The sequence below is a fragment of the Mytilus californianus genome, unplaced genomic scaffold, assembly GCF_021869535.1.
Source record: "Mytilus californianus isolate M0D057914Y unplaced genomic scaffold, xbMytCali1.0.p SCAF_24, whole genome shotgun sequence".
NCBI classification, from domain to species: domain Eukaryota; kingdom Metazoa; phylum Mollusca; class Bivalvia; order Mytilida; family Mytilidae; genus Mytilus; species Mytilus californianus.
In genome coordinates, this window is record NW_026262673.1 from 2,528,163 (window position 1) to 2,539,574 (window position 11,412).

General features: G+C 30.4%; 1 long non-coding RNA gene across 1 annotated transcript; it reads right to left on the minus strand.

The window, feature by feature from the left end:
- Nucleotides 1-8,360: 8,360 nt before the first annotated feature.
- Nucleotides 8,361-10,931, minus strand: LOC127732420 (uncharacterized). Its single transcript, XR_007996247.1, has 2 exons — nt 10,725-10,931; nt 8,361-9,019 (listed from the first exon to the last, which is right to left on the minus strand). It is a non-coding gene; the product is annotated as an uncharacterized LOC127732420 (long non-coding RNA).
- Nucleotides 10,932-11,412: the final 481 nt, after the last annotated feature.

Sequence of the window (11,412 nt, forward strand, 5' to 3'; positions counted from 1 at the left end):
ATGCTTACCTAAAACAACTCGATTTAGAGTTAAATAAGAACAAGATGATGAAATGAATGTTTAATGTTGTCCATTACACGTTATTGACTTGACAGTACAGAGTGTCCATTGTTCAATATCATCACGTATTAATCATTGTACTGAAATGTTATTTGATCTCGCTTCCTTTTTAACACAACGGATTCTGCATTTGAAATTAAAAATTATATTTTTTGATTCATGAGGGGACAAAACCCATATTTCTGATTGTAATATGTACATTACATATCGACAGCTTTAGAATAACTGATTATACTTAAAATCAATTTAAACGTGATACCTGATATTTTTCTATCAGAAAACTGACAGACCTTGCAAATGATCTTTGAATTAAAATTTGAAGTCTGGTATTTAACATTCACCTAAATTATAATTGTAAAAATGCATTCATCATCAAGTTGAATTTAACCAGCTAAAAGTGAATAAAAGGTTTGTACACTAATCGTATAGTTTCATGTTCAATTGCAGTTGATCGTTTCCTTAGAATCACTTGAAAAATGATTGAAATACCCACGGGATCAGAATTTAACGGACTAAACAAAATATATAACTGCAAATTATCCTCATAGAAGTAGAAAATTAAGATAAGAGCTATTCTTTTAGAGATTAGAATCCATAAAGATATACACCACACAAAATTCATTTACTCTAACATTAAACAACACATGTACCATACATGTACATACAACTGTCAACTAGAACTCATTTGCGACAATCAAATGTATCTAAAAAAGGATAAGAAGGTTTGTCAATAAACGCTATATAAGTTTTGTATGTTGGCCAGGTATGACGAACAAAACCGGTTAAAAATTATACATTTAAAACACTACTATTTACTATAGTTTTAATACACTCCTTATAACAAAAGAAGCATTGAACTATGATCTCTTCATTGAGTCGATTTGAAAATTGTATTGATCTTTATGTATACGTCTTGTATCTGTTGAAGTATGTATATGTCGTTAATGCATTAAGAAAACATATCGTGTTCCGTCTGTCATTTTTAACAAAAACATAATGATCTCAAATTCTGAAATATGATCACGTTTTAGAGTTTTAAACAAATGATAATATGATCATACGAAAACAAGTTTGAAGACAAAATTATGGATTTATTAAAAACTGACAAAGAATTTTGATTTTTGATATAATCGTAGTTTATACATTCAATTAGATCGTTATAAACAAAATTTACATCAATCTTCTCAAAATCACAAATATAATTGAGAAAATGAACGTGTTCAATACTGTCTTCTCGTGATTTATTTCTAAGCATCAGTTATTTCATCCCTTATCATTCTTAAAGAATAAACGATTCACATCTTACAGATGATAACGGTTATCCTGCTTTGTGATTTAATGGTGTAGTTTTAAACACTATTTAAAATTATATGAATACATTGCAAAGAGTTTAATTGTCTTTACTTGGTTTTGACATATTTAAGACTAACCTTGGGACATTTACAATCAGATCAATATTTTCAACATTGAGTTAACATATTTAGTGAAATCGTGTTATTGTATTTTGTTTGTGGTTACATTTCAAAGATATTATTATCTTAAAGATTGATAAAACGTAGGATGACAATATTTACTAAACATATTATGCTTACCTGAAACTACTTAATCCATTTACCAATGTAAATAAAACAAAGATGATGAAATGAATACTGTATGTTGTCCATTTTGAGTTATTCGCTTGAAAGTACAGAGTGTTTATTGTGCAATATCATCACACATTCGTCATTGTTGTGAAATTTTATTTGATATATCTTCCATTGTAACACAACGGATACTGCATTTGAACTCAAAAGTGATATTGTGTGATTCAATTGGACACACCCCAATATTTATATTTGTTTTATGTATATGTGTGTCCCTTATATTGTGACATAATTTAAATAACTTGTTGTATTTAAAATAAACATTTAAACAGGATACCTCATATTTTTCAAATGAAAATTGACAGACCACGCAAATGATATTTGAACTTAAGCTTGAAGTCTTGTATTTAACATTGACCTAAATAAGAATTGTAAAATTGTAGTTTAACAATTCTAGTTAAGGTATTGAATTTAAACTTTAAAAAATGATTAAAATATCGTGTTTAGTATTTTGCTATTTAAGTAAATTTTTGAATAAATGCATACGGAACGATAATGTTCATTATTTATAATCCAAACAAAGAAGTAATGACCTAACATGTTGAAAAAAGATCATGTTCTATTTTTTGTAAAATAAATAAATTTTCTTTTTACAATGTGTCTAAAGCTACAGTCCTCAAAATCAGAAAACAAACTTTGGATAAAAAATGACCAAAGTTTGCCAACAGTGATATAGACATACATATGACATCACATATACAGTACTGGATTTAAGTAGTAACAGTCTACTGACACAAATGTTATATATATACAGTCGTTTTTACGAAATTTAAACATCGGATAAATACTGTCATCATTTATTCAAAGATACTTATTTATGATAGAAATTTTATCATAAGTTATTGAACGGAAACGAAATAAAGTGTCAGTTTCCAATAAATCAAGGACAACTCCTGAACGGTAAAAATCAAAATCGTATATATCGAACTCTATCTCCATTTTGTCATCAGTATCAGCATATCACAATTTGAAAAGCATTGTTTGAACGGTTTATAAGCCATTGCAGGGACACTGTTGGCGGCCGCCAGTTTCCAATAGATCAAGGGACATACGGTAACTCATGAACTGTAAAAGTGAAAATCGTCTATTTTGAATTTTACCTCCATTTTGTCATAAGTATTAACATATCAAAACTTTAAAATCAAGGGTTGAATGGTTCATAAGTTATTGCACGAAAACTGTTAGAAGCCGTCCGCCACTTTTTCTCTCCGAAAAAAACCCAGTTTAACTTAGGTTTTTAAGATAGATAAAACGCAGAATGACCATGTTTAGTAAACTAAATATGCTTACCTGAAACTACTTGATCCAGAGTTAAACAACACAAAGATGATCAAATGAATGCTTTATGTTATCCATTATAAGTTATTGACTTGAAAGTACAAAGTGTCCATTGTGCAGTATCATCCCATATTCATCACTGTAGTGAAATGTTATTTGATATTACTTCCATTCAAACACAACAGATTCAGCATTTGAACTTTAAATGATATTTTGTGATTCATTTAGACAAACCCCAAAATTTATAAGTATATGATGTACCTTACATTGCGACTGATTAATAATAACTCGTTGTGTTTTAAATCAAAAATTTAGACAGGATACCTGATATTTTTCAATAGAAAACTGACAGACCATGCAAACGATCTTCTAAAGTTTGAAGTCTGGTATTTAACATAGACCTAAATTAGAATTGCAAAACTGTATTTAAAAAACGTATAGATTTTAAAGTTTAAATGTTTTTATTTTTTAAGTAAAGGAAACTTTTGAATGAATGCATAAGGAACAATAATGTTCATTATCTATAATCCCAACGAAAGAGTCATGAACTCACATATTGAAAACAGATCATGTTCTAGTTTGTGTAAAATAAAAGATTTTCTTTCAAGTTTAAAACTACCCCCAGCAGGCACCCGATGTTGTACATACGTTGATGTTTGGTTGAAAAAAGGTCGTAACATCGCCGACCTGAATTCAAAGTCGGCTGACAAACGTCAGTCTGACGTTATAGAACGATGTCTACATAACCTTGCTTTTTGATCGCGACCTTATACAACATTGTACAACGCCAACACAACGATGCCATATGTCGGTCGGACATTTCAAATAATCTAAAATATTGAAATCACACGTACATACAAATAAAGTTTTAAATTATATATTATCCTTTCATATTAATATTTATATATATGTATCCTATTGTTATCTAAAATAATAATGAACATTAAAATATAGTTTAATATAACCCTCTACTAAGATAAATAACGTCGAACAAGCCTTTTTCAAGTGTTTATGCTATATTCAGATTACCACCACCCCCTTTTTTCAAGGTACAGTTGCGCTCCTTTAGTTGAGGCAATAACATCAATATACTATTTAAATTATTCAATTGATAGTTTTTAATGTTCGTATTATAATCGGTGTATTTGTTGTTCAATGTACAAATAAATAAATAGGTACACACGAGTGTGGTGTGTATGCACAGATAATTGATAAATATGTATTTATGTGTGCGGTGTAGAGACTATTTGATAGTCTAGTTCATGGTATTTCTATTACGTAATCACGATGCATAGGATTACGCACGGAACTAACATTTAATTTCATTTGAAAACTAGGCGCAAACCTTGTGGAAAAAGTAATGAAGATCATTATTAAGATTAATTAAACCAGCTAAAAGTGCAAAAAAAAGGTTTGTACACTAATCGTATAGTTTCATGTTTAATTTCAGTTGATCGTTTGCTTTACACTAAAGAAGAGGCATTCTTGGAGTAAAAGATGGAAAAAAGGGGTGTCACCAAAATGAGGAGGAAAAGCTTTTTACACAGTCCTTGGTGTAAATGATGTCTTGTGACCCTAAAATAATGTTTTCCTGCTTATATTTTTGGTTAATGATTCTCTTGAAATGTCGGTTTGGTGGGATGGCAAATATGTATTATAGTAGATCCCAGTCAAGATTAGTTATGTCGCCAAGCTGCTTACAAATGCGGGCCCGGAAAAACTCGAAACCATTAAGAAGTCAACTCGGACCGTCTATAAAATCAACTTGGACAAAGTCTGTTAATAGGTCAACTCGGACCGTCTATATTCATTTACTCATACAGCTTTTAAACAGAAATGAAAATAAATTTAAGGAGAGTCATTCAATCTTCAACAATAGACATATATATGTTAATACAAATTGTCCTGAGTCTGTAATCTTTAATTGTCTCTTCTTAGACGGCCCCAGTTGTCTTTTTCGTCAATTATAGTCAAAACAACTCTTCCTTTATTTTGCGCATTGTAGAAGGCCTGAGAGACACAGTTTTTATCGTCAAAAACATTCATTAAATTATTTATATAAGTAAAAATTCTCCTTTATACTTTGTCTAAATTTGCATGATAGACGATCCCAGTTGAATTGAAAGACGGTTCGAATTGAATTGATAGACGGTCCGAGTTGAATTGATAGACAGTCCAAGTTGAATTGATAGACGGTTCGAGTTGACTTTATGGTCAGTCCGATTTGAATTGATAGACGGTTCGAGTTGAATTGATAGACGGTCCGAGTTGAATTGATAGACGATCCGAGTTGACATATTGACGGGGTCCGAGTTGTCGCGCACCTGCTGTTTACATGTAGAAAAATGTAATGTATCCCTATTTTTCAATAGACCTTTTCACTAATTGAGAAACTGTGGCACTTGATGAGCATTTGAGACACGCAAACGTTTGGCTTCATCATGTTTATACAACAATCACTTTAGTTTTGGCGTCCGACATGTTCTCTACCATGTTATGTGCAGGTGGTCTTGTGACATCAAAGTTTTACAGGAACATGCGTGATATCAAGATGGTGAATCTTAGTCTCGTGTCTTTTAATTAAAATGGCGCCACGGAAAAATACGACTCGTTCAAGTACGAAAGCTCGACATTTTATTAATAACCATTCAGCAAAGTTTTACGATTTTTGTTAGAAGAGAAGAGAAATATGCCGATAAAACAATAATTTAAAGATAATTAAAGAATTGTGATTGTCGTTTATATTTAGTTTTTTTTTTATCACGATTGTTCTTAGAAAAAACAACCCACTGCATTCAATATAATACAGTTTGTAATAATAAACCTTGTATTAGGTTCCATTTAAAGGTTATATCCTAGAAGAATGTATTTCTTCATATCCATGACAGCATCGAATGGTTTTATGATGTACATGAATAATGATATATCCTTTATGTGGCAATATAAATTCTTGAGTAAATGGAAAAACACTGAAACTGTGAATGACCTTAGAAAAAATTAATTCCTACTCGTTCGATTTTCTCGCCCTGTTCATGGATCCTTACTAATATAACCAATATTCTTTTTTCAAAATCTGACAACTACCAACCGCTTTATACTTAAAGAGTGTATCAGAAATACTCATCTGATGTCTTCGATCACATCATCATGTAGTATCCTACAATGGTGTAAAGTGTCATAAATATATGTCAAACCGTTAAAGAGGAGTTCCGTTTACAAGCAATGCATATGCTCAGACGGAATGACAAATAAACAGACAGCCACACGGACGGACGGACGGACGGGTGGATAGTGAATCCAAAACTTTGTATGCAGATGGGGATAACCATGATAATTTGTTTTTCTTTTTGAATGTGTAATACTCAATTATATTAAGATTTTAAAAAGACCACAGTTAAAAAGAAACAGTTATTACACAATTAAGTAAACTGAAAAAAGTAAAATAACAAAAATACAGAGCTCCAAGGAAAATTCAAAACAGAAAGTCCTTTATCAAATGGCAAAATCAAAAGCTCAAACACATCAAATGAATGGAAAACAACTGATTTACCTCAGCTAAAGTGTTAAAAGTCAACCTAAACAAGAACACGTCAAACGTTGGCAAGAGATCGAAGGGCCAAAAATATTTAATGAGAACGAAAAGAGTTATCCAAAGACAACAGAACATATTTTAAACATACGACATGTCAAACTTAATCTACAACGTAGCCATGCTATCCATTCAGAGTTCATGTTACTGACAAATTTCTTGTTGAATGGCACACAATAGAAATTATAGTGTGAAGAACATTATTATAGTACGCTTTACTTTTCGATTGCATTACAATGGATATATGTATATGTTTAATCGATGTTTCCTGTTAAATAAGTTTTATGATAATATTTTATTCACAGTTTTCATTTTATGTTACTCGTTACAGACACTATAACAGCAACTATATCATTAGCACTATATCGTTATCCCTGTGTCAACATATAGTAGGAACAGAAGATCAGGTTAAACGTATCAGAATGATGAACGCTGTTTAGGATCGTATGGACTGTACCAACAATGACGGACAATATAAACATGAATCCCAACAAGAATCCTTGTTGAAAGACTGTATATAATTTTAATTGTTTACTTGTTTAAAAGAAAATACGCCTTTTTTGCAAGACCATTGTTGAGAATTAAGGTTAAAACTTAAAACTTTGTTTAAAACAGAAGCGCTATAGCGATTGCGAAATACCCACTTATAAATGTTAACAGTTATGTTCAAAACATTTGTAAAAGCAACTCAAAGAAGTGACATGCGAAGTCATTTGAACACAAAATTGTATAAAACCACACAATTCACACCTTTTATTAATTACTTTATTGCCGATAGCTATCAAATGCTTGTTCATTTGTTCATAATCCGATGATTAATGATTTTCTGTTAAACTCGAAAACTTCAGGGTTAAAGCCGAGTGATGACAGAAAAAGTGAAAAAGTCCGCAAAATGCGATAATGCAACTGCCAGCGGAAACCCTTGGTTATTGTTTGGTTGAAAACTAAGAACAATTATCAAACCTCTAATGAAAATAGTTTCACACATTCTGCATGTTGTGAAACTCTTGTTACATTCGCCGAAGAACATTAAATGGTATGTTGCATGACTGTCCCTATCCAATAACACGTTCTTTGGAATTGAAAAAAAATGCTTCTGATTCCGATGGACCTACCGTGGACAACCACCCTATTGTATAATTAATATTGATCAAGTTCAACCCATACCTCACGTACATAAAGTTAAACAAAGGAGGTTTTGACTCATGAAATAAAACAATGGTTGCATTGTATTTATAATCTCTACTATGCATGATTCGGACCATATTATTCAACTAAACTTCAAACTTTTGAAAAGATTTGACCATTTCAACACAATTGACTGATCATTTGTTATATACCAAATAGTTCAATTCAATAAAATTAAATTTACAGCTCGTAGGGATTTTGTTCCAAAAAAAGATATTATAAATCTATTTCTAAACCCATACCTCACAACATGAATGTTCGACAAGGGAGCATTTGGCTTATAAAGTAAAACAATGATTTCATTGTATTTATAATCTACTACGCATATGACGGACTATACTATCTATTTAACCTCAAACTTGTGTGCAGATTTGAACAGAATTGACTGGTATTATAACAGATTAAATTGTTTCATTTCAGTCAATTACGTTGAAAGTTCTTAAATATTTGTTCCTTAAAATATATTATCAGACATTGAATGGTATCATAAGTCAAATGAATACTTCCTGTAAATTTATGTTCAACTGTTACAATAACGTATGTTAAACTGAAATACATCAACAAAAACGTTTTCTAACAAATGCAAGAACAAAAGAACAACATTGTTATTTGTGTTACTTTATAAAATATAACTACAGAATTACGTATTTATAAGATGTAAGGAATACGTTTTTGAGCAATATTTTTCGGGAAATTTTGTAAGCATCAAAAACCCATTTACTACATCTGAATAGAGAAACAATGGTTTTATGTAATTTTAGATAGTCTATTAAACATTTGTGATATAGGTTTATACCAGCAGCTTGTAGGTCAGTGGTTATCGTTGGTTCATGTCTGTTATATTTTTTTTCGTAAATTTATATGTTATAAATTAAGCCTTTAATTTCTCAATTGAACTCTTTCATATTTTTCATGTCGGAGGTTTTTATAGCCGACTATACGGTATAGGTGTTTCTCGTTGTTGAAGGTCGTACGGTTGATTTTAATTGCTTACATTCACGTCATTTGAATTTTGGTGTATAGTCGTCTCATTGGGAATCGTACGTCTTCGTTTTATGTTTATAAATACATGTATATAGAATGTATGTAAAAACCGACGAACATGTTTTCACATTAAATTGCGCTTTCTCGAAAATCCCTCAACTTAATTAGCATAAAAATTGTCCATTGTTATTGTCATTTACTAGTTCTGGGTCGAAATTGCTGCTGGCTAACTGCTCATCCCCGAGTGTATCATAGGCTCAGTAGTCGGTCCTCGGCACTGAAATGATTTATAAATATTCTAAAGGTTTTTGTGGATAAATTAAGAAATCATAAAGACAATAAGATTCCAAATCCCTCAGGCACAGTTGACCTATGACGAATTTGGCTATTATTTTTAAGTCCTTTTTGATCATAAAGTTCCTTAAGTGTCAACATATTTATACATTCCTCGCTTTTGAATGTTTTTGGTTCTTACTGAAGGTGAATCCAGGAAAGTGCTTCGGACTCGCGATTTTTTAGTTTTATATTGATTTAAATTAACACGCATAATGGTGAAATTTTAATTTTTTTCTTACGACATGCATATGCAAGAATATTTGCCATTGGACGTGAATGATAGAATGGGAGAAGACTTCATAAGTTTGATTAACTTTTGTCTCATCCCTTTTGCATATTTAAGCAAATAAAATATGTTTAAACTAATGATAGAACGATTACCTGATAAATAATCAACAAATGTTAACAGCAAATGAACCTGATGGGTTCAGTTATAACCTGTACAGCAAAATAACAAAAATACCGAACTCCGAGGAAAATTCTAAACGGAAAGTCCCTAAGCCAATGGCAAAATCAAAATCTCAAACATATCAAACGTATGGATAACAACTGTCATATTCCTGTCTTGGTACAGGCATTTTCTTATGTAAAAAATGGTGGATTAAACCTGGTTTTATAGCTAGCTAAACCTCTCACTTGTATGACAATCGCATAAAATTCCATTATATTGACAACGCTGTGTGAACAAATCAAACAGACATAATAGGTAAAAATGTCAATATATGGGTACAGCAGTCAACATTGTGTTATAATCTTAATCACTCTAAAAACAAACAAATATGTCAACAAAGAAAAACAATTCAAACAGGAAAACCAACTGTTTAATCTATATAAATAACGAAAAACGAGAGGACTGTTTATCAAAATGAAGTAAAATAATGTGTTTTATCATACTTTTATGACTGTTTTTTTTTACAAATACAGGAAATTTATGTTTGATTAAGTTTTGTTTTTTCAACTTTGCCAAAAAGTGAGATAACTCAGATAATGAACCTTTTATAAGGGAATGTGTAATGAATTCAAATATTAATTTTTAGAGTAAAAAAACGAGTCCCATAATCCAATTTTGTTGTTTTATTTACTGAAAGCATATTAAAAGATCTATCTTCTCAAATTGTATTTTGAACTTTTAAGGTAATTTGTTTTTATATGAAGACTTTTAAAGGTAAAAATATTTCATTAACAAAGAATATTTAATTAAAGTGTCTTTTTTCTCGATTATTTATAAATTTAGTTGATTGGATTATTGTAACTCTTTTGTTTTTTTAAACTTTATAATAATAGATACTGATGATTGATTAGATCGTTCTTTATGGTTGTCAATCGACATTCAGTGGTTGTTTGCAAAGAGATTGAATATTGTTTAATACAGTATAATTTATATCTCATATTTTTGTACACTTTTCCTCTGCAGAGAAATAAACATATAAATGTGAGAAACGAGGGTAAATTGCGTTTCATGAACTCATGACAGGAGAGATTACATTTATTATCCAATAATTTATCACGCATGATATACAAAAACATAAAGATGTATAGGTGAAAAAATTAAATACCTGAACAGAATTTGGATCAATATTAAGGTATAAATATTAACAAATATGATACTTGCATCAAACATTTTTTTTAAACTTTTGTACACGTACTTTCAAGCCTTTGTTTGTCTTTTCCTTGATGTTTGCATATATCTTTACACAAAGGTATCTTCATGATCTGTTTTCATTATACCATTAATAAAAAAAGAAACAGTGTCATTTCTTATTGTTATCAATATGAATATTAGTAACTGTCGTCTTATAGAGCATTCAATTTGTGTAAAACTATTTATCATTGGTGATAAAAAGAACAGAATTTCAATGCCGTTGTATAATATTCTAACGAAACGGAAAACATAGGCACCTTTTTTTTTATGCGACACCAAAGTTTGAAATTTTAAACTTAAATTTCTTCACTTTTATGTCTAACAATCCGTTCTAAGGTATACAAAATAGTTCTCAATTATAAGGCTTATTATAATTCAAATCTAAGATAAAATCATTTGAGAAATAAAGAAAAGTTATTAGCATTTGTAGTTGGTCCTGTCATTGTCGATGTGTGCCTGGTCATTGTCAACGTTTCTCAGGTCACGTTCTTAGCAAGATTGGAAAATATTTTTCTTTTTTTTTTCTTATATTTAAATGTTAATTGATGAAATCTTATTATATTTCAAATTTGAAATAAATCCTATGATGAAAAAAAAAGTCATTAGCATTTTCATTTTGGTCCTGTCATTGTCCTGTTATTGGTCTAGGCATAGTGTAACCCACCATGCAGTAGTTAACTTTTACAAAAAAT